Genomic DNA, 20,071 nt, shown 5'->3' on the forward strand with positions numbered 1-20,071 from the left:
AAAAGGCATCTGAAAACCTTAAGGCCAGCCAAGAACTCCAAAAAGCTTGGCATGACCAAAAGGCTGTCTTGACTGTTTACCAGCCCGGACAGAAGGTGTGGGTGTTGGAGCCAGTGGCCCCAGCAGCACTCAAGGACAAATGGTCCGGGCCCTACACCATCCTGGAGAAAAAGGGAGAGGTCACCTACCTGGTCGACCTGGGAACTCCCCGGAGCCCCCACAGGGTGCTTCATGTCAACAGGCTAAAAGCATATGTCGACAGGAAGGACATGAGTTTGCTCATGGCCCTAGATGAGGGACAGGAAGAGGAGAGTGACCCTCTCCCCGACCTGCTCACTCAGAATCCTGACGATGGATCGGTAGATGGTGTTGTCTTTTGTGGCAGCCTCTCCGAACATCAACAGAACGACTGTAAACAGGTTCTTCAGGCGTTCAGACATATGTTTTCTCTAACACCCAGTCAGACCGATTGGTGCACCCATGAGGTTGACACTGGTGACAGCTTGCCCGTCAAGAGTAAAATCTACAGGCAGCCTGATCACGTTAGAGACTGCATCAAGAGTGAAGTGCAGAAAATGTTGGAGCTGGGAGTCATTGAACCCTCGGATAGCCCTTGGGCTAGTCCCGTAGTTCTAGTGCCGAAACCTCACACCCAGGGCGGTAAGAGAGAGATGAGGTTCTGCGTAGACTACAGGGGTCTCAATGCAGTCACTAAGACTGACGCCCACCCAATACCAAGGGCAGACGAGCTTATTGATAGATTGGCTTCAGCCAACTACTTAAGTACGTTTGACCTGACAGCTGGGTATTGGCAAATCAGGTTAGCTGAGGACGCCAAGCCTAAAACCGCATTTTCAACCCCTGGTGGGCATTATCAGTTCGTGGTGATGCCCTTTGGTCTGAAAAATGCACCTGCCACCTTCCAACGGTTGGTGAATCAAGTCCTTACTGGGCTGGATGACTTCTGTGCGGCGTATCTTGACGATATTGCTGTCTTTAGCTCCACCTGGGAGGATCACCTGGTCCACCTGCGGAAAGTGTTAGAGGCGCTGCAAGCAGCAGGTCTCACTATCAAGGCCACCAAGTGCCAGATAGGGCAGACACAGGTTGTATACCTGGGCCACCTTGTAGGTGGAGGCCAGGTTCAGCCACTGGAGAGCAAGATACAGTCGATCAGGGACTGGGCTCCTCCAACCACCCAGACTCAGGTTCGAGCTTTCTTGGGCCTGACTGGTTACTATAGGAAGTTTGTCAGGAACTATGGTTCAATTGTGACACCATTAAATGAACTGACAAGTAAGAAAATGCCAAAAAAGGTTCAGTGGACAGCGAGCTGTCAAAAAGCATTCGATGACCTAAAGCAGGCCATGTGCACGGCGCCTATCCTCAAGAGTCCGGACTACTCCAAACCATTCATTGTCCAAACAGATGCTTCTGAGTTGGGTGTGGGAGCTGTTCTTTCTCAACTGAATTTTGATGGTCAAGACCAGCCCATTGCTTTCATAAGCAGAAGGCTGACCCCTAGAGAGAAGAATTGGTCAGCTATTGAGAGGGAGGCCTTTGCTGTGGTTTGGGCCCTGAAGAAGCTGAGGCCATACTTGTTTGGCACTCACTTCAAGATTCAGACCGACCATAAGCCCCTCTTGTGGCTAAATCAGATGAAGGGTGAAAACCCCAAACTGCTTAGGTGGTCCATTTCCCTACAGGGGATGGACTTTACAGTGGAACATAGACCTGGTACTGATCATGGCAATGCCGATGGGCTCTCCAGATATTTCCACTTAGAACAAGAAGACTCACCTGGTCAAGGTTAGCTTATTGTTCCGACGTTTGGGGGGGGGTCATGTAGGAGAGTAGGGTCTGCAATCCTATGATCACCCAGATTTTTTGCTTTTGTTTCACTGGTTTACGACTTTCTCTGGCTGTGGGCCTGCCAATCAGACCCACAGCCTGGCTGTTCTCTTTCTAAATTACGAGATGTACCCTAGGTGCATTTACCAATTGGTACTGGGCCACCTTATCAGACCCTGTAACTCAGGGCATAGGTGTACCCAGGGCCGCCAGGGGCTGCAGCATGTATTATGCCACCCCTGGCTGGCCTCCTAAATTTGACACAACTGGCTGCATGACAGCTGGGGCGAAGTCGTGTAATCACCCTTTGCTTTAGATATAGTAGCCCTATATCTAACCACACAATGGACACCCGAGTTCCTATCAGTCACTCCTATGGCAGGCCTTGACAATCCTGAAGGCAGAGTGCGTGGGCTCGTGTGAACTGTGCTCTGGCCCGAGCCGAGCCCGGTTGCAGCTTGCGGATAAAGGACCCAATGGCTGTTCCATGATAACGCGTGCCACATCGGTAACTTCGGTGTCGCGTTATCAAGACATGTCGAGTAAGGTGTCATACGAATCGGGGTGCTGCCCTCTCACCAATTCTGGCGACGAGGTTAGCATTCCACCCTTCTAGAGGGGCACGACATGTACGTAACTGTGAACCCCGGTTAAAGTTAACTAAAGCCTCAGCTCCACAAAATGGATGCTGCCACCACAGACACGAGTCTGACCTCCTGCTGCTGGGAGTCCTTCCAGCGAGGAGCGCTTGGACAAAGGGTTTCCTGTCGAGGGCGGTGTTCGCACCGTCCCAGACAGGGTTTGTGTATTCTGGGTAGGTAGGGCTTTTGCGAGAAGGTGACTGCGGAGTGGCACCCCGGTGCTCACTACGCATCTGCCGGTTAGAACCAGTTCCAGGGGCAACAGCCCTGGCCTGGGGAAAGTCCGGCAGGGGAGAGGGGTGTAACTACCCCCCTTCCTGGTCCCACCCTTAGGGCAGGACCTAGTCATGTACCCACCGCTTTCTTTAGAATAAAGGCCGGAGCGGGGACCCTTCCAAATTAGATCATCTTTGAATCAAGAATACTTTTTACGAAAGGACTTCGAGACTCTTCTCAAGATTTCTCCCTTGTGACTAAGGAGTAGTCACCCTGCATCAGCGGGCACCACCTAAGAACTCTGCGGTTTGCTGCAAGTCCTTCCTCAAGGATCCGACGGCCCAGCTCGACGAGAACCGGCTTCCCTGGCACCTCTGACCTCTACCCACGTCATCAGCTCAGCTGTGATCAGTGGGTGCGACGAGACCTCGAGGGACCGGCCATCATCAGAACCTGCACGCTCTTAACCAGCACGACCATCGAGGTAACCCTCTGGTGAGTGCTCTGGGGTCCGAGAAGCCCCGACCCTGAGCTGCTCCAGCATCGAAGTGCAGTCTCCCAGCATCTCCACGATCTGCGTGGGGCCCTTCTGCTCGCTGCTCAGCACGTTGACTGGTCACTAGCCGCTGGCTTGTGTCCTTCTGTGACGACATCCGACAACCATCACTGCTGGTCTGGTTGCTCCAGACTGGCCCTTGCTTCCATCTTTGCGAGAAGCACCCCGGACCCTCCTGGTCCACTCAAGACGCCATCTTAGGCCCACCACGTGGCCCTGAGATCTGCCAAGGCTTGTTGCCCCATCCTGGGCCCAGCGACGCCGACAGCATCATCCTTCGTGGGACAGCTCGCACCTCCACCGTGGTCGCCGACAACGCCTCCTGGTCCGTGAGACTGCAGAGCCTAGCGTCGCCCACTCACCTAGTCGAGGTGACGGCCAACCGGTGCCTCCCTGGTACCCTCTGACTACTGGCTAGTAGTACGAACTTGGTCCCCTCTGCTTTCAGGTTTCATCAATCTCCGATCCAGGCTTGGATCCCTACGAACTATTCATCACTGGTCGCCGGCCAGCAACTCCTTTTCTTCCGGCTCCTGGCTCGTCAGCGAAGACCCCGACGCCTGTAAGACTTGTGCAGCCGCAGCCCTCGTGGCTAGGTAACTCGGCATTTCGGTGCCTGCATAGCCTCTTTACTCTAGGGTCCCGAGTCCCTCGCTTCCGACTTGCCTTATCGGGTCCGCCCGAGACCTTAAACGTTCCGTGTCCTCGGACACTTGTTTTAATTGTGCACTTGAAGTATTTTTCCAAGAGATTTGGTTTGTGCTTAGTACCCTGTCCTCATAAAGAGTACAGGGCTGTTGTGATTCTTAATAAATATACTGTTTATTTTCATAACACTTGTGTGGTGTCCTTTCACTTGGTGTTCAAGGGGTACATGTGTGGTAAACAGCTGGCTTAACGCGCCCTCTCGAGTCTTTAGCCTTAGACTGCTCGTATCCACGCTACTAGGATAGCTGGTCTATAGGTTGACTTACAACCAAACACCATAAGGGTCGTTGGAACGATACATAGCGGTCGCTAGAATAGCGAACGTTGCATATCGGGCCAACTTCTCACACCCGGGTCACAAGGTGAGTGATCCCAGGTGAAGCCTATTTGTCAAAGCAGCACCCACTGGTGCTCTGCCACGGCAGATGGCTAGTGTAGCCTTTGAGGGGGTGATTGAAGTCCAAGAAGGGTGGGGTCCCGCAGAGATGTCTCTTGTCTCTTTAGGAGACTGTGAGGTGGTCCAAGAGAACCAACTGCCCAGAAACACTAAGAAATATGGGCAGTAGGTGACCATCAATGGCCAAAAGGTGGAGGCTCTTAGAGACACAGGAGCCGGTGTGACAGCTGTCAGGTGTCACCTGGTGTCTCAAGACCAGGTTGTCCCACATGCATTCTGCTGAGTTGTTAACGCCGACAACACAGAGAGTCATTGTCCAATGGCTCAGGTTCCCTTTGAGTGGGGGGGGTCTCTGGTACTCTTCAGGTAGCTGTGAGGCCCGCCATGCCTGTTGACTGTTTATTGGGGAATGATTTAGAGAGCTCACCTTTGGAAAAGGTGGAGAAGAGTACTCACCTGAGGATGGTGGGTCTGTCTAACTGAGTGTGCGTGACCACCCGGTCAATGGCAGCCAATAGGGGTGCTCAAGAGGACTTGGAGCCTGAGAGGGAGCCCAGGAACCTGCCTTAGAGAGAAGAGACACGGGGTGCGGAAAACCGGCCCCCGAAGTTCTCACAGCCCAGGAGGAGGTAGACCCTGAGGGGGATGCCTTGGAGCCTAAGGGGGAACAGATAGCTGAGCTGACCCATTGGCAGCAAGAAGGAGGCCCTCCAGGGAAGAATTCTGCAGGGAGCAGAGAGAATGCCCTTCTTTTGAGGGCTTGCCGCAACAGGCTGCAAGCCAGGCAGCAGGTGATCAGTCAGGGTCACATTGGACCTACTGGGAGAAAGGTCTCCTGTATAGTGAGCCTAAGGTTGCTAAGCCTGGGTCAGTCCATGTGCTGGTGGTATCCCAGAGCTTCAGAGCCTTCCTACTGGGGCTGGCTCATGATGTGCCTTTGGCAGAACATTTGGGGCAGGACAAGACCTTTGAGAGGCTTGTCACCCACTTTCACTGGCCCCAAATGCGCAAGAGTTCAGACACTAATTGCAGGACCTTTCAGACTTGCCTGGCAAGTGGTAGTAGTGGGAGGAAATAGAAGGCTCCTCTCCAGCCATTCCCTGTGGTCAGTACCCCCTTTTAGCGGGTAGGGATTGACATTGTTGGGCCACTGGACCCCAACACAGCCATGGGTACAGGCGCGGTGCGTCCATTGGGGCATGGGGCGTAGCCACCCCACCCGCAGCTCCCTCGGCGTCTTTGAACTTAAGTAAACTGAATCAGTTTACTTAAGTTCAAAGATGCCGTGGGAGAACTGACAATCATGTCAGTCAGCATGACATCGGACCGCCCACCCCTTCAGAGTCTGAAGGGGGTGGGCGGTCTGGCGTCATGTTGACAGACATGATTGTCAGACCAGTGGGGGGCAACAGGCAGCATTACAACACAAGTGTGCATGAGTGGGGACGGAGGGAAACATTTTCGCCCGTGCCCAGTCATGCGCACTTGTGTTTTCACTTGTTTGCACATGGCCATTAGGAGCCCTTCGGTCTCCTAATGGGCGTGCAGCAGGCGAAGAGTAGCCGTGCCCTAAGCCAATCCTGGTGATGCTGGCAGCACCAGGATTGTCTGAGAGGGGCTGTAGGCGCCAACGGACCCGGGCGGCGCTGACCTGCCCAGGATCTCAGGAAGGATTTAAAAATGTTATTTTAATACCCCACCCTCGCGTGACACACCCCCACACCCCTCCGTGAGCCGCGACTGCCTGTGTGCCACCCAGGGCTGGAGGCTGGACCAGGTCTACGGCACCTGCTTCTGTGACGAGGCGTGCATGCGGGCCAGGGACTGCTGCTACGACTACACCCAGGCCTGCCTAGGTAGGTGGACGCTGCTTTGTCATATTCACAGGGTGCGCAGGGGACTCATTCTGGGCCTTCAAAGACACAAGCAAGTTGGTCAGGCAGAAGATGAGTGCGTTGTTGCAGATCACACAAAGTGTCAGAGGTCAGTCGTCTATAGCTCCTCTCTCTGAACTCATACATGTGTACCATATATATATCACATTCTTTTACACAGATGGCATGCCTTTTGGCATCAGGTATGTGATGACGGACCTAAATTTCTCATCTTACTTCTCCTCCTAAAGCCATCTACAGAATAGCTTTGCGTGTGCCCCAAGGTCGACTGGCCGTTTCACCACTCGGGTGTTTACAAAGTAGGTTTCTGCTTTCAGAGCCCAGTGAGGTGCCATGCGCAGCCATGCCACCTTCGTTTGATTCTGGTGGTGGCCTCCTGTAGCACGGGGCTGGTTTCAAAATGTGCCCAGGGCTGATTTCGATTTCCAGAGCATCTCCGACGGGTTGTTTTCTTCGGACCATATAACACTGGAGTTTCTGTCCCGACTTGCCGTTCTTATAAGCGATGAATTTTCAAGAACCGTGCTTAGAACATTGAAACAAAACATAACAGAGTCAATCCAGAACGTAAGTAGTGACTGTGACTGAGCGCTGCAGCGGGTGCACGGCCACCAGAATAAATGCCGGGGGAACCGGACCTTGAGGGCCGCTATTATAGCGGGGTGCATTTTCTTTGGGGTGATACTAACGGCTCAGACAGTCTTACAAACGAGAATGCACGCCTGCGAGCTGCCCGCCTACACACTCTGCACAGCGGCACTGGGAATCAGAAGAGGCAGGTGTGCGCTTCATCACACACCATGAAGGCAGCAGCCAGAGGGAGTTTTACTTTTACACTGTGAGGGAGCACGGCATGAGAGTGAGACAGGAGGTTTGGGGGGCTGAGCCTGAGCATGATGAGAGTGAGACCCGGGGGCCGTCCGTCACCCGAGTCTTGTGGTCGTGGATAAAATGTAAAACTGAATGAAAGTCGGTAGGAGCCAGTCTCTGAGACTATGACCTTGACGCAGCGTTGCAACAACTGTGCTCATGCCCATACCATCTCACTGACTCAATCCAATTTAGTGCCCACTGGCATGTGCACATACACAGAGGGCTTGATCCTTGCTCGAAGTCTTAATTTTCAATCGACGCATGCCAGGTCAGCTGTAAGGCTTGTGTTTCACTTTCACTTTGGTAGCTTAGATTGCATGAACATCTGTTAAAATTAAGGTTGAGTGGACAAAGAGAAGTCATTGTGTCATGTGCCAATATTGTTGGTACCTGAAATGACTTGCTCTAATGTGTTCTCAGATTTCATCATTAAATTGAGGCATAGCAAGGTAAAGTTTTTTGCCTAGGGCTAGAATCACATTTTGGTCGAGCAAGGAAGCCGTGATTTGAACCCAGACTCTCTGGGTACACTATGACATTAAGCCTATAATGGATGCATTTCTTCAGTGAGCCTCATTTTCCACGGTGGACGATGCTCCGTTTTCAGTAATGTATTTAATCAGTGGAGTGTGTTTTTGTAAGTGCTTGTTTGGGCTCTGTGTGTCCTCTCCAGACAGCATGGTCCGTTCACCTCACACAGAAGTGAGCTCTGAATGTTAATTGCTGGGGGCAATTTTAATAGTGCCACTTCAGTCAGTCAGTCTGTAATACAACTGGTGCTCAACTCATGTAAGTAAAGCGCCCTGATACTTTCGGGTCGAGTTTGCACTATTAATTAAAACTGCAAAAAAACAACTCAAGAGCGGTAGGGTAGGGTCAGCCCAGTCGTGTGTCAGACTAGCATGAGCGCAGAGGGACTTCACAAAAGGGCATGCGGGGAGGAGGGAGGTTTACAAACAGCATGGACTTCACAGGCAAGGGGTTGGTAACTAAAGGGCAGCAACAGGAAAGCACTGAAGTAAGGCCATATATTGTTACTGTTTTCAAAGCTTGCCGGGTGCATCGAGGGGTACCGGTATACATGTGCTGTCAAAGAACGGTAGTTTCAAAAAGAAGCATTATCATTTTGTTTTTATGTAGCACACATATCGTTTCTGGGCGCTATATATAAGAGAAGTTGCTATTTCTGTAGGTTCGTGTGTGTCCTGATACATTTATGACAGTAGGACTCCCTTCTGTCCTAGGTTGAAGCATTACTCATTTATTATACATTAATTTATTTATGTCACTGACACCTCAATGCATGTGTGGAAGAGGAAGACATGAAATTGTATGTAGCTTCCTGCTTCTCAAATTTGCTTGAAAATGCACGATTTGCCTACTAATTTTTCCAAATTTTCTCGGGTAGAACCACCCCCTCCTTTAATTGTTCGGGCTTGTGATCATACACGGAAAATTTACGCCCTACCACTTTCAAATCTCACCAGCCACCGCTACATGGGCAACAGGTTCATCCTTATCTTGGTGGACCATGCCACCCGGTACCCGGAAGCCATAACTTTGAGGACAGTGACGGCCCCCGTGGTGGGATGAGCACTGATGGGAATTTTCTCATGAGTGGGATTCCCTCGAGAGGTTATGTCTGACCGGGGCACCAACATTTCCAAGTATATGAAGTCCCTGTGGCAGGAGTGTAGGGTAACTTACAAGTTCACCACTCCTTACCACCCCCAAGGAAACAGGTTGGTTGAAAGGTTCAACCGAACCCTGAAGGGCATGATTATGGGTCTTGAGGAACCCATGAGGCGTAAGTGGGACGTCCTCTTACCATGCCTGTTGTTTGCATACCGGGAGGTGCCACAGAAAACTCTAGGGTTCAGTCCCTTTGAGCTTCTTTATGGGCACCCAGTCAGAGGACCTCTGAGTCTGGTCAAGGAAGGCTGGGAGCAATCTCCCAGGAAACCTCCCTAGAATGTATATAGCTACATGCTGGCCTTCAGGAACCAGACTAGGCGTTTCAGGCAGCTCGCTGAGGCGTATCTGGAAGCCAGCCAGGAGGAGATGAAACTGTGATATGACCAGAATGCCACTCTGGTAGAGCTTCAACCTGGACAGAAGGTATGGGTCATAGCTCCAGTGGAGCCCTGTGCGCTCCAAGATAAGTGGGCCAGACCTTTTGAGGTTGAGGAGCGCAAGAGTCCAGTTACCTACTTGGTGGACTTGCAGTCTCCTAGGAACTGCTTGAGGGTCCTACATGTCAACCACCTTAAGCCCCACTTAGAGAGGTCAGAAGTGGGCATGTTCTTGACAACAGATGCTGGGATGGAGGAGGAGACTGAACCTCTTCCTGACCTTTTGTCAGCCTCAGAGCAAGATGGGTCAGTGGATTGTGTAAGCCTCTCTTCCACCCTGACTCCTGTGCAAGAGAATGACTGCCGCCAGTTGCTAGGACAATTTTCTGATCTGTTCTCCCTGGTTCCAAGTATCATAGATTGGTGCATCCATAATCTAGATACAGGAGACAGCTTGCCTGTGAAGCACAAGTCTTACAGGGTAACTGACAGGGTAAGGGCTTGCTTCATAGAGGAGGTCTCAAAGATGCTTGCGCTCGGGGTGATTGAATCCTCCAGCAGTCCTTGGGCCAGCACAGTGGTCTTGGTCCCGAAGGCTGCAGCGCCGGGTGCCGCACCCGAACTCCGGTTCTGTGTGGACTACCAAGGGCTCAATTCGGTCACGAAGACCGGCCCGCACCTCATCCCCAGAGCTGATGAGCTCATTGATCAGTTAGAGGCTGCACGGTACCTCAGCACGTTTGACTTTATGTCTGGGTATTGGCAGATCGCCTTGACTGATGGGGCAAAGGAGAGGTCAGCATTCTCCACACCAGATGGGTACTTCCAGTTCCGTGTTATGCCCTTTGGGATGAAGAATGCCCCTGCCACCTTTTAGAGGTTGGTCAACCAGGTGTTGGTTGGACTGGATGAGTTCAGTGCCGCCTACCTGGATGACATCGCAGTGTTCAGTGTCACTTGGGAGGAACATCTGCGCCACCTCTGGTAAGTGTTGTTGGCACTGCGGAAGACAGGCCTCACGATCAAGGCGAGTAAGTGCCAGATCAGGCAGGGTTCCGTCGTGTGTTTGGGACACCACGTTGGGAGAGGCCAGGTGGCACCCCTACAACCCAAGATTGAAACAATCCTGGCTTGGAAACCCCCCAAAACCCAGACAGAGGTGAGGGCCTTTTTAGGACTCACAGGGTACTTCAGGAGGTTTGTCAATGGGCATGGCAACAATGTTGCACCTTTCACAGAGCTGACTGCCCGGAAGCAGTCCAAGAAAGTGATTTGGACTGACACCTGTCAGAAAGCTTTTGAGGCCCTGAAAGCTGCCATTTGCACGGCGCCCGTGCACCTGGCACCCAACTTCTCCAAAGAGTTCATCGTTCAAACAGATGCTTCAGAGCATGGTGTGGGGCTGTTTTGTCACAGGTGAATGAAGAGGGCCTAGATCAACCTGTAGCCTTTATCAGTAGAAGGTTATTTCCACGGGAACAGAGGTGGAGTGCTATTGAGCGTGAAGCATTTGCTGTGGTCCGGGCACTGAAGAAGCAGAGACCATACCTGTTTGGGACTCACTTCTGGGTTCAGACAGACCACAGGCCCCTCAGATGGTTGATGCAGACGAGGGGTGAGAATCCAAAGCTGTTGAGGTGGTCTATTTCCCTACAGGGTATGGACTTTTCGGTGGAATACCACCCTGCTACAGAACACGCCAACGCTGATGGTCTGTCCAGATTTTTCCACCTTAGTGATGAGAACTCCCAGGAGGTAGGGTAGATCTCCCCACATTTCAGCTGGAGGGGACACGTGTTAGACCTGGCACCATTGGCGTGGGTCTCCCTTCCATTTTTACTGTTGCCTCATGTGTTTTTGCTGGTGTTAGGGATGTGTTTTATCTAGGACCCCGATCAATATTGTGACCTTATGCCCCTATACGGCTATAATCAATACATATCCCTATAATGGCATATTAATCAGAGCCATATTTCAGTAACTCGTCTCTGCAGTTCATGACAGTCCATGACACAGCAGAAGCCACTTCCTTAGATTCCTAGATAGCACACCGAGTTCTTTCGACATACCAAACCCCCAGCAACCTGGGAAAGCCCCGCTTGCTTTGTTTTGATTAGTAATAGAACTCCTGCGAGCACTGTAAGAACGACCAGTTCTTGGTGACATCTTTATTGACGTCTTATGTCCAAAAACTTACGTCAAACTTGGCACCGTTCAGGTATAAATATACCAACGTTGCCTTAAGCAAACACACGGTGGTGGTGAATACTGGAGCAGAACAGCTGTCCCCTTGCAGAAAGCCCAGCAGATGCGAGAAGCCCATGGACGCTGCCCCTCCTCTTTGACGCGCTGAGAAAGACGCTGTCTTTTCTCCTGCGAGAAAATCCAGCTCCGGCATTTCCAGCCTACCCTTGCGGGTGACTGGGATATCGGGTCCTGAGAGGAGATACCAGACCTCCTACATTCTATTCCAGAGGTACGGTGCTGACTAAAACCCTTACAGAGAATTCTTGAAGCAAACTCTTGGCAAAACCAACTTAACTTAAACTGCTACTTACTTACTCCCTCCCACGTATTAGACTTAAGTCAGGTACACCGGGGTAGGCGTAGTTAGAAGCACCAGTTGAGGTCGTTAGCCAATGTATATATAAATGTATATATTGTATATATCTTATTCATTTTAACCGTCTTATGGCTAAGAACCCATATCAATGCTCTTACAGTATTATTTCATAATACTCCTTTTACTGTACGCACTTTTCATTATAACAAGTCTTGCAATTGTGGCAATTCATTTCTCTTGCATGAGAAGGAAGACTGCTCAATAAATAATATCTTTTATTGAAAACGCCAGTCTCTCTATTCTCTGCTCCCTTGTGAAAGTAAATCTGCACAACTGACTGAGTGAAATAGCTGTCTATTGTTTCACACAACTCTAGAGATTGACTGTTGAGCAAAGTTGTCATGTTAATGCGGTTGTCGGAAGCTGAATCCCTTCTAGTCTGAGCCAGGGAAGCTGATCACTTCCTATTCAGTCAAGAAAGTTTCCAGTGACCTCTGAGCTAGCTGGCGCAAACCTAAATTAAGTCTAACATAGTCAGTAGAGCCCTAGAAGACCGCAGTCCTACGTCTACACTGCTGTTTATGTTATTCCAATGCGCAGGGCCTATAGGGAAAATAGGAACTACACTACATTAGATGCTTTGGGCACTGTGCCACTGCTATCCAGTGCCACAGTGCAGGTGCTCCCTATTGTAAATTCATTTATTAATAAGTGGTTCCATGATTGGATATTTGGTTTACTTGTCAGACCCTAGTACAGTGCACTGAGTGTGCCCAGGGCAGGTAAATCCAAATGAAGCTAGTGGGCTTGCAGTACTGGTTGTGCCACCCACAGAAACAGCTTTGTAAAATGTGTCTAAGGTCTGCCATTGCAGAGCCTGTGTGTAGTCTGGTACTGTCATGCTGACTGGGCAAGTGGACCCACTTGCCAGTCCCTAAACCTTCCCTTGTCTTAATATTAGTCACCCCTATGGTAGGCCCAAGGGCAGGGTGCATTGTAAGTATAAGGTAGAGCAAGCCCTGATGTGTGTGGCATGTCCTAATAGTGAATTACAGCCATTTTTGTTTTTCACTATCGCAAGACTTCCTGTTCTCTATAGGTCAGAATAGGCTGCTAGATTATTACATGTTTATAATCCTAGCAGACTCAGAGAACGTGGTAGAAATTCGAGTTCTGTATGCCTGGACTCAGAATAATAGAACACATCTTTTAGTGAAGTTTATTTTAATATTTTATGTTTGAAAATACCACTTTTAGAAAGTAGGTATTTGCTTGCTAACCATTTGAGCCTGCCTCTGCTATGTTGTGTATTCCTTTGTCTGGGTTTGTGAGTGACAGGGATGGGGATTCCAGGAAACAGGCTGGGGCAGCCCGGTGGTGAATAGAGAGATCTGCATCTTAATGGGAGGGAGGAGTTGCACCTGGGACCTGAAAAGAGCTGGGCCTTCCCTCTACAATGTCGGATCCACCCCCTGTGGTGCGTCTGATGTCTCTGCCCTGCACACTGAAAGAAGAGAAGGAAGACTGTCAACAAAGTGCTCCAGGACTGTACTTGCCTTCCACAATGCTGGCTCCACCTCCTGTGGGGCGTTGATGTGTCTGTCGTGCACTGTGATAGGAAGGGAAAAGGCTGGTAAACAGAGTGCTTCAGAACTGGTTTGGACCAGGCACAGGCACCCCTCCCCCTCAGAGAACAAAGGAATTTGGGGTATAAATATTGGGACCTTGATCCCATGAAATTAGATCACTTCTGGACTTACAAGACGAAACCTCTGCTGAGGAGAGGAACCTGAAGAAACTGAGGAGAGACTATTCTCAATCTGAAGTGCTGCTTGGGGGATTGACCTGCAGTGTTTGCCTAACTGCCAAAGAGAGGAGAAAGAACTTTGTGGACTTTATTTTCAACTTGTGCAAAAGATCTCCAAGGGCCTGGAAGAGAGCTTGCCCCCTGACCGAAGTCCCAGGACCAGTGGACTTCATTAGCCTTTGTGAATTGCTGCTGGAAACACTGTTTCAGTGGCTACAGAGGCAGGGAGCTGTGACCCACTCTCACGACCGGCCTGGTGTCCTGTAGGCACCGCATCAAACTACGTCCGCCTCGAACAACGCAAGCTCTGAGCTCACCGACTCTGTCTCGACGCCGTCACCGTGCCGTTGCCTGCACCGCGACTGGAAGGACAACGCGACGTGCAAAGCCTCGCTACACCGACTCGTACTGGTCTAACCGACGTGGTCACTGCTGCTGACCACGAATCCTGTGAAAGCACTGGAGTTGGGCACCGCCTCGCACACTTCGCGACGCACCGCCCGACTAGCACCACTGTCCGAACTGATCAACACCAGCTCCCGAAGTCCGGCTCGGTCGCCGCACCGCAAGCTGGAAGCACCACAACGAAGCACCGTCTCGCCCTGCAACGCACGCCTTGGATCCACTGACTCCATCAACGGGCCGCTGCCTGCACTGCATCAAGGGACAATGCGTCCTGCAACGCTTTCTTTTCTGCACCGCGACGAACACCAAGACCGGCTCACACGTCCGTGCCGGCCGCATCAAGTAAAAGGTACTTTGACTGAGTCTGTCGACATTTGAGTGGGACCGTATCGATGCGGTCTGCTGGATTGCTAGACTCTGTGTTATTTTCAACAATGCTTTAGCCGGACTAGGCTACCGACTTGAACAGAACCTTGATTTAAGCCTTTTAACAAGAACTCTTGAAATCTAATAGTACTGTGTATTCTTTTTGTCATTTATTGGTCTTGTGGTAACTCTATAGAAAATATACTTATTTTTGATATAAAACCTTGTGTGGTGTCCATTTGTAGTGTTGTCACTGGGTTACTGTATGTGATCACAAATGCTTAACTTACGCCTCTGAGATAAAGCCTTGCTGCTCATGCCACGCTACCAAGGGGGTGAGCAGGGGTTATTTTAGGAGTGGTACCCCCTTATTTATTTATTTATTTAAAAAGTTTTATATAGCGCTGCCGGACCCGAGAGTATCAGAGCGCCTTACATAGTGATGACACATGAACAGAGCAAGTACATATTAAGTAAAATATACAATTAGAAATGGGCAAGAGAAATTGAGAGAAAAAACAACATGTATAAAGTGGTAAGTTAGAGAAAGTGGTCGGTAGAGCAGAGTAGAGGCGGTGCAGGGGGAGTTGAAGATAACGCTAAGGGAGAGGGTGAGGAGGGGGCTGGGTGAGATGAAAGGGGGAGAATGTTGGGTCACAGAGAGAGAGTGATAGAAGGGTGAAGAGGAAGTTCAGGTCAGTAAAAATTAAGAACCCCAGTATTTATTGAGGAGAAGAGCTTTGAGTCTCCTTTCAAAGAGAGGATAGGAGGGGTTGCAGCAAAGGTCTTTGGGTAGTGTATTCCAGATAGTGGGGGCATCACCAGAGAAGGCAGGAGATTTGGTCTTTTTGCATTTAAGTTTGGGAGGGATATGGACTAGGGAGTTAGTACTTCTCAGGGATCTAGTGCTCCCTGCTTTTTGTAGTTTACTTGACAGGTAAGAGGGGGTGTCTTGGTGAAGAGCTTTATGGGTAATGCAAGCAATCTTGTAGGTGGAGCGACCTTCAATTGGGAGCCAGTTCAGGTTTTTGAGGACAGGGGAAATGTGGTTGAATTTTCGACAGTCAGAAATAAGTCTGGCGGCTATGTTGAGGACAGATTTAATTGGTGCCAGGTGGACTTTGGGGGTGCCTGCCTCTCAGCCTTCACCCTCAGGTTCCCTCACGGCACCTTAGGTCTTCCGCCCATAATCTCTTGATCACTCCCAGGTTTAAACGCAAGAAACACGGCGGTGCCTGTTTTTCTTTTCTTGCTCCGTCTACCTGGAACTCCTTTCCCCTCTCAATTTGGCTCACTCCGGACTATATCACCTTTCACAAACACCTGACAACTCATCTGTTCCATCTTGCCCACGATTAGCCTCTCTTACCCTCCTGCGTCTCCTCTCCACTTGTCTCTGAGCGCCATGAAACCAGTTGGTGTCCGTGCGCGGTAACATAACACATAACATAACAGATTGGTGTTTCCATAGTCAATCCTGGATAGGACAAGAGATTGGATGACGATTTTGAAATCATCAGCTGGAATAAAAGGTTTAACTTTTTTGAGGTACTGCAGGGTGGAGAGAGCACTTCTTGCTGTATTTTTGATGTGGGGGATGAGGGTAAGGTTGTGATCAATGCTAATACCCAGGGATTTAACCGAATTGGAGGTGGAGAGGGAGCAATTAAGGGCTGTTATGTCTTTAGTCCAGAGTTGAATGGGTAGGGAGTAGAATTTAGGAGTGAGCAGCATAAATTGTTTATGTAAAGTGCTTGTACACAGAACAGGGTAAAGTCGTGTGTCTCTTTTTTTCATTTTCTTTAATATATCCTGCACCTCGCTCTCTTCTTCTCTTCCTCACATTTCAATTCATCGTAAATTATTCAAATTCACTATTGCTTTATCAGCACGGCACAAGTCCAGGCTCGACACAGTTTGATGGGGTCTCACCACTATTACCTAGAAAAGCGATTAATTCCACATGGCTCCTTAGCCTGCGACTGATAATTGTTACTTTGTGCCCCAGCACTGCAGACACAGGCCTGAGTGTTTGTAACTATCCGTCCCACTAGCAGTGTCCCATTTATTTATTTGTGTGAGTGGCGCAAGAGAGGAACAGAGAACTAGACAAAATTAGCCCTTCAATTGCTTAATACACTGTAAATGTGAATCACTTTAGGGCCTAGGGGCCGTATGAAGAACAACGTCAGGAAACAAACGCAAATTAAAAGCACATTTTATTTATTCACTGAAAACTGTTTAAAAATGTAATTTCCAAGTTCCAAATAGCACTTTAAAAATATTTACACTTTCAGTCCTTTCCGAGTTTAGTTACAAACTGATATTGGGAAAAACACATGATGTATAAAAACTGAGAACAAAACTTATTTTTACATTATTTTATGTTTCTTGTTTTTTGTTTTTAAAACAGGCCATCAACCTTTTACATGAAAATTATTATAAGGGCCTGACATCACTTCCTCTGACGTCACTACATGTGACGTCATTGTGATTTGCATATGATTCTTCAACCAGAGTCTGCTGCTTACAGTGGCTCAATTCTGGTAAAAAGTAGAGTTTGGCAAGTCACAAAATGAATAGGGAGAGCCAAGTCAGGAAGGAGCCACGGGTCACACTTTGGTATAAGGCCTGAGGCACAAGCTGATCCATCAACCGATAATAGTCTGTAAACGATGCAGCAAACGTTACTTAAAAACAAGGTATATGCTCTTTTATATCTAAAAATAGGTTATTTCTTTAACATCTGTGCTTCACTTTATTTCATTATATATGCTGCTGTGGCATTTGTTAATAGTAATACATACCTTTTACGAATGAAGCATCCCATCTCCAGAGCCCCGACAACATGCCCACTCTGTGTGTGTTGGGTTTGTAGGTTTTATCACTAATCCGACAAGTCAGCTGAAAGTACCGTTGTTAGTCCCAGTGTTGTTCAGTGTTGCTTTTACAGGTAGTGTGATGAGGTGCGATTGAATGTTATTTTTTGTTTCTCTTCTTCACCAAATAAAAATAAAAAATGTTTCCTTTCTTTTAGTCCACATTGTGCTTGTCTCCCACTGTGTATTCTGGTGCATCATATCGCTTTGCTATGTGTACTGAGGTGAACAGTCTCTGGAAATAAACAGTTTTATAATTCTGCAAATACTGTTATCTGTTTTTCTTCTTTACTGCTAGTCGGGTCTTCTATCATCTGGTATTCCAATGTCCCACATAATTTGAATTTTATCTTTTTCCGTAATTCATTCCTCTCACAATAACTGCACTGTTCAGCTCTTGTCCTTGTCCTCTAAGGGGTCAATATTATTTTTGATGTTCTTAACATCTCTCCAGAGTCTCTGCATCTCTAGGATTATTTCCATGCAAGTTAAATAAAGGAGTGTATTCACTGAGGGCTGTGTGGGATCGAAAATTGACAAAAGCTCCTCACACTTTCAGTGCCCTTCTATGTTTTCCCTGTGGGTGTTCGCTGATGACTTTGTAGCTCTGATAATCGACTAAAGCTCTTCCCACATTAATTGCACTTGAATGACTATGCCCCCTTGTGTGTTCGCTGATGTTTTTGTACGTCTGATAATTGAATAAAGCTCTTTACACATTCATTGCACTTAAATGGGTTTTCCCATGTGTGAGTTCGCTGACGATACCTTAATGCTGAAGAGTCACTAAAACTACTGTCATATTCACTACAATGAAAGGGTTTTTCCCCCGTGTGTGTTCGATTATGTCTTTGAAGGTTTCATAACTGACTAAAGTACTTCGCACATTCACTGCACTTGAATGGTTTTTCCCTTGTGTGTGTTCGCTGATGACTTTTAAGGCTTAATAAATGACTAAAGCACTTTGAAAATTCACTGCACTTGAATTGCTTTTCCCCTCTGTATGTTCGCTGATGACGATGAAGGCTCGATAACTCACTAAAGCACTTTGCACATTCAGTGCACTTGAATGGCTTTCCCCCGTGTGTTTTCGCTGATGAATTTGTAGTTCTGATAATTGACTAAAGCTCTTCCCACATTCACTGCGCTTGAATGGCTTTTCCCCCTGTGTGTTTTCGCTGATGAATATGTAGCTCTGATAGTTGACTAAAGCTCTTCACACATTCACTGCAATGGTATGGCTTTTCGCCTCTGTGTGTTCGCTGGTGTCTTCGTAGGTGTGATAACTGACTAAAGCCCTTTACACATTCACTGCACTTGAATGGTTTTTCTCCTGTGTGAGTTTGCTGATGATACCGTAATGCTGAAGAGTAACTAAAACTACTGTCACATTCACTACAATGATAGGGTTTTTCCCCCATGTGTGTTCGCTGATGACTTTGTAGCACTGATAATCGACTAAAGCTCTTCCCACATTCATTGCACCTGAATGGTTTTTCCCCTGTGTGTGTTCGCTGATGTGTTTGGAGGTTTGATAAGTGACTAAAGCTCTTCCCACATTCACTACAGTTGAATAGTTTTGCCCCTGTGTGTGTTCGCTGATGCATTTGTAGTTTTGATAATTGACTAAAGCTCTTGACACATTCATTACACTTAAATGTTTTTTCTCCTGTGTGAGATCGCTGATGATACCTTAATGCTGAAGAGCCACGAAAACTACTGTCACATTCACTACAATGATAGGGTTTTCCCCCGTGTGTGTTCGCTGATGAATTTATAGCACTGATAATCGACTAAAGCTCTTCCCACATTCATTGCACTTGAATGTTTTTTCTCCTGTGTGAGTTCGCTGATGATACATTAATGCTGAAGAGCCACAAAAACTACTGTCACATTCACTACAATGATAGGGTTTGTCCCCAGTGTGTGTTCGCTGATGACTTTGTAGCACTGATAATCGACTAAAGCTCCTCTCGCATTCATTGCACTTGAATGGTTTTTCTCCTGTGTGTGTTCGGTGATGTGTTTGGCGGTTTGATAAGCGACTAAAGCTCTTCCCACATTCACTGCACTTGAATGGTTTTTCTCCTGTGTGAGTTCGCTGATGATACCTTAATGCTGAAGAGTAACTAAAACTACTGTCACATTCACTACAATGATAGGGTTTTTTCCCCGTGTGTGTTCGCTGATGACTTTGTAGCACTGATAACCGACTAAAGCTCTTCCCACATTCATTGCACTTGAATGGTTTTTCCCCTGTGTGTGTTCGCTGATGTGTTTGGAGGTTTGATAAGTGACTAAAGCTCTTCCCACATTCACTACAGTTGAATAGTTTTGCCCTTGTGTGTGTTCGCTGATGCATTTGTAGTCTAGATAATTGACTAAAGCTCTTGACACATTCATTACACTTAAATGTTTTTTCTCCTGTGTGAGTTCGCTGATGATACCTTAATGCTGAAGAGCCACGAAAACTACTGTCACATTCACTACAATGATAGGGTTTTTCCCACGTGTGTGTTCGCTGATGAATTTGTAGCACTGATAATCGACTAAAGCTCTTCCCACATTCATTGCACTTGAATGTTTTTTCTCCTGTGTGAGTTCGCTGATGATACATTAATGCTGAAGAGCCACGAAAACTACTGTCACATTCACTACAATGATAGGGTTTGTCCCCCGTGTGTGTTCGCTGATGACTTTGTAGCACTGATAATCGACTAAAGCTCTTCCCGCATTCATTGCACTTGAATGGTTTTTCCCCTGTGTGTGTTCGTTGATGTGTTTGGAGGTTTGATAAGCGACTAAAGCTCTTCCCACATTCACTGCACTTGAATGGTTTTTC

General features: G+C 48.3%; 1 pseudogene; it reads right to left on the bottom strand.

The window, feature by feature from the left end:
- Positions 1-17,795: 17,795 nt before the first annotated feature.
- Positions 17,796-20,071, bottom strand: part of LOC147737972 (uncharacterized) — a 39,656-nt pseudogene continuing 37,380 nt past the window's right edge.

The sequence above is a fragment of the Lissotriton vulgaris genome, chromosome 1_1 (genome assembly GCF_964263255.1).
Source record: "Lissotriton vulgaris chromosome 1_1, aLisVul1.2, whole genome shotgun sequence".
NCBI lineage: Eukaryota > Metazoa > Chordata > Amphibia > Caudata > Salamandridae > Lissotriton > Lissotriton vulgaris.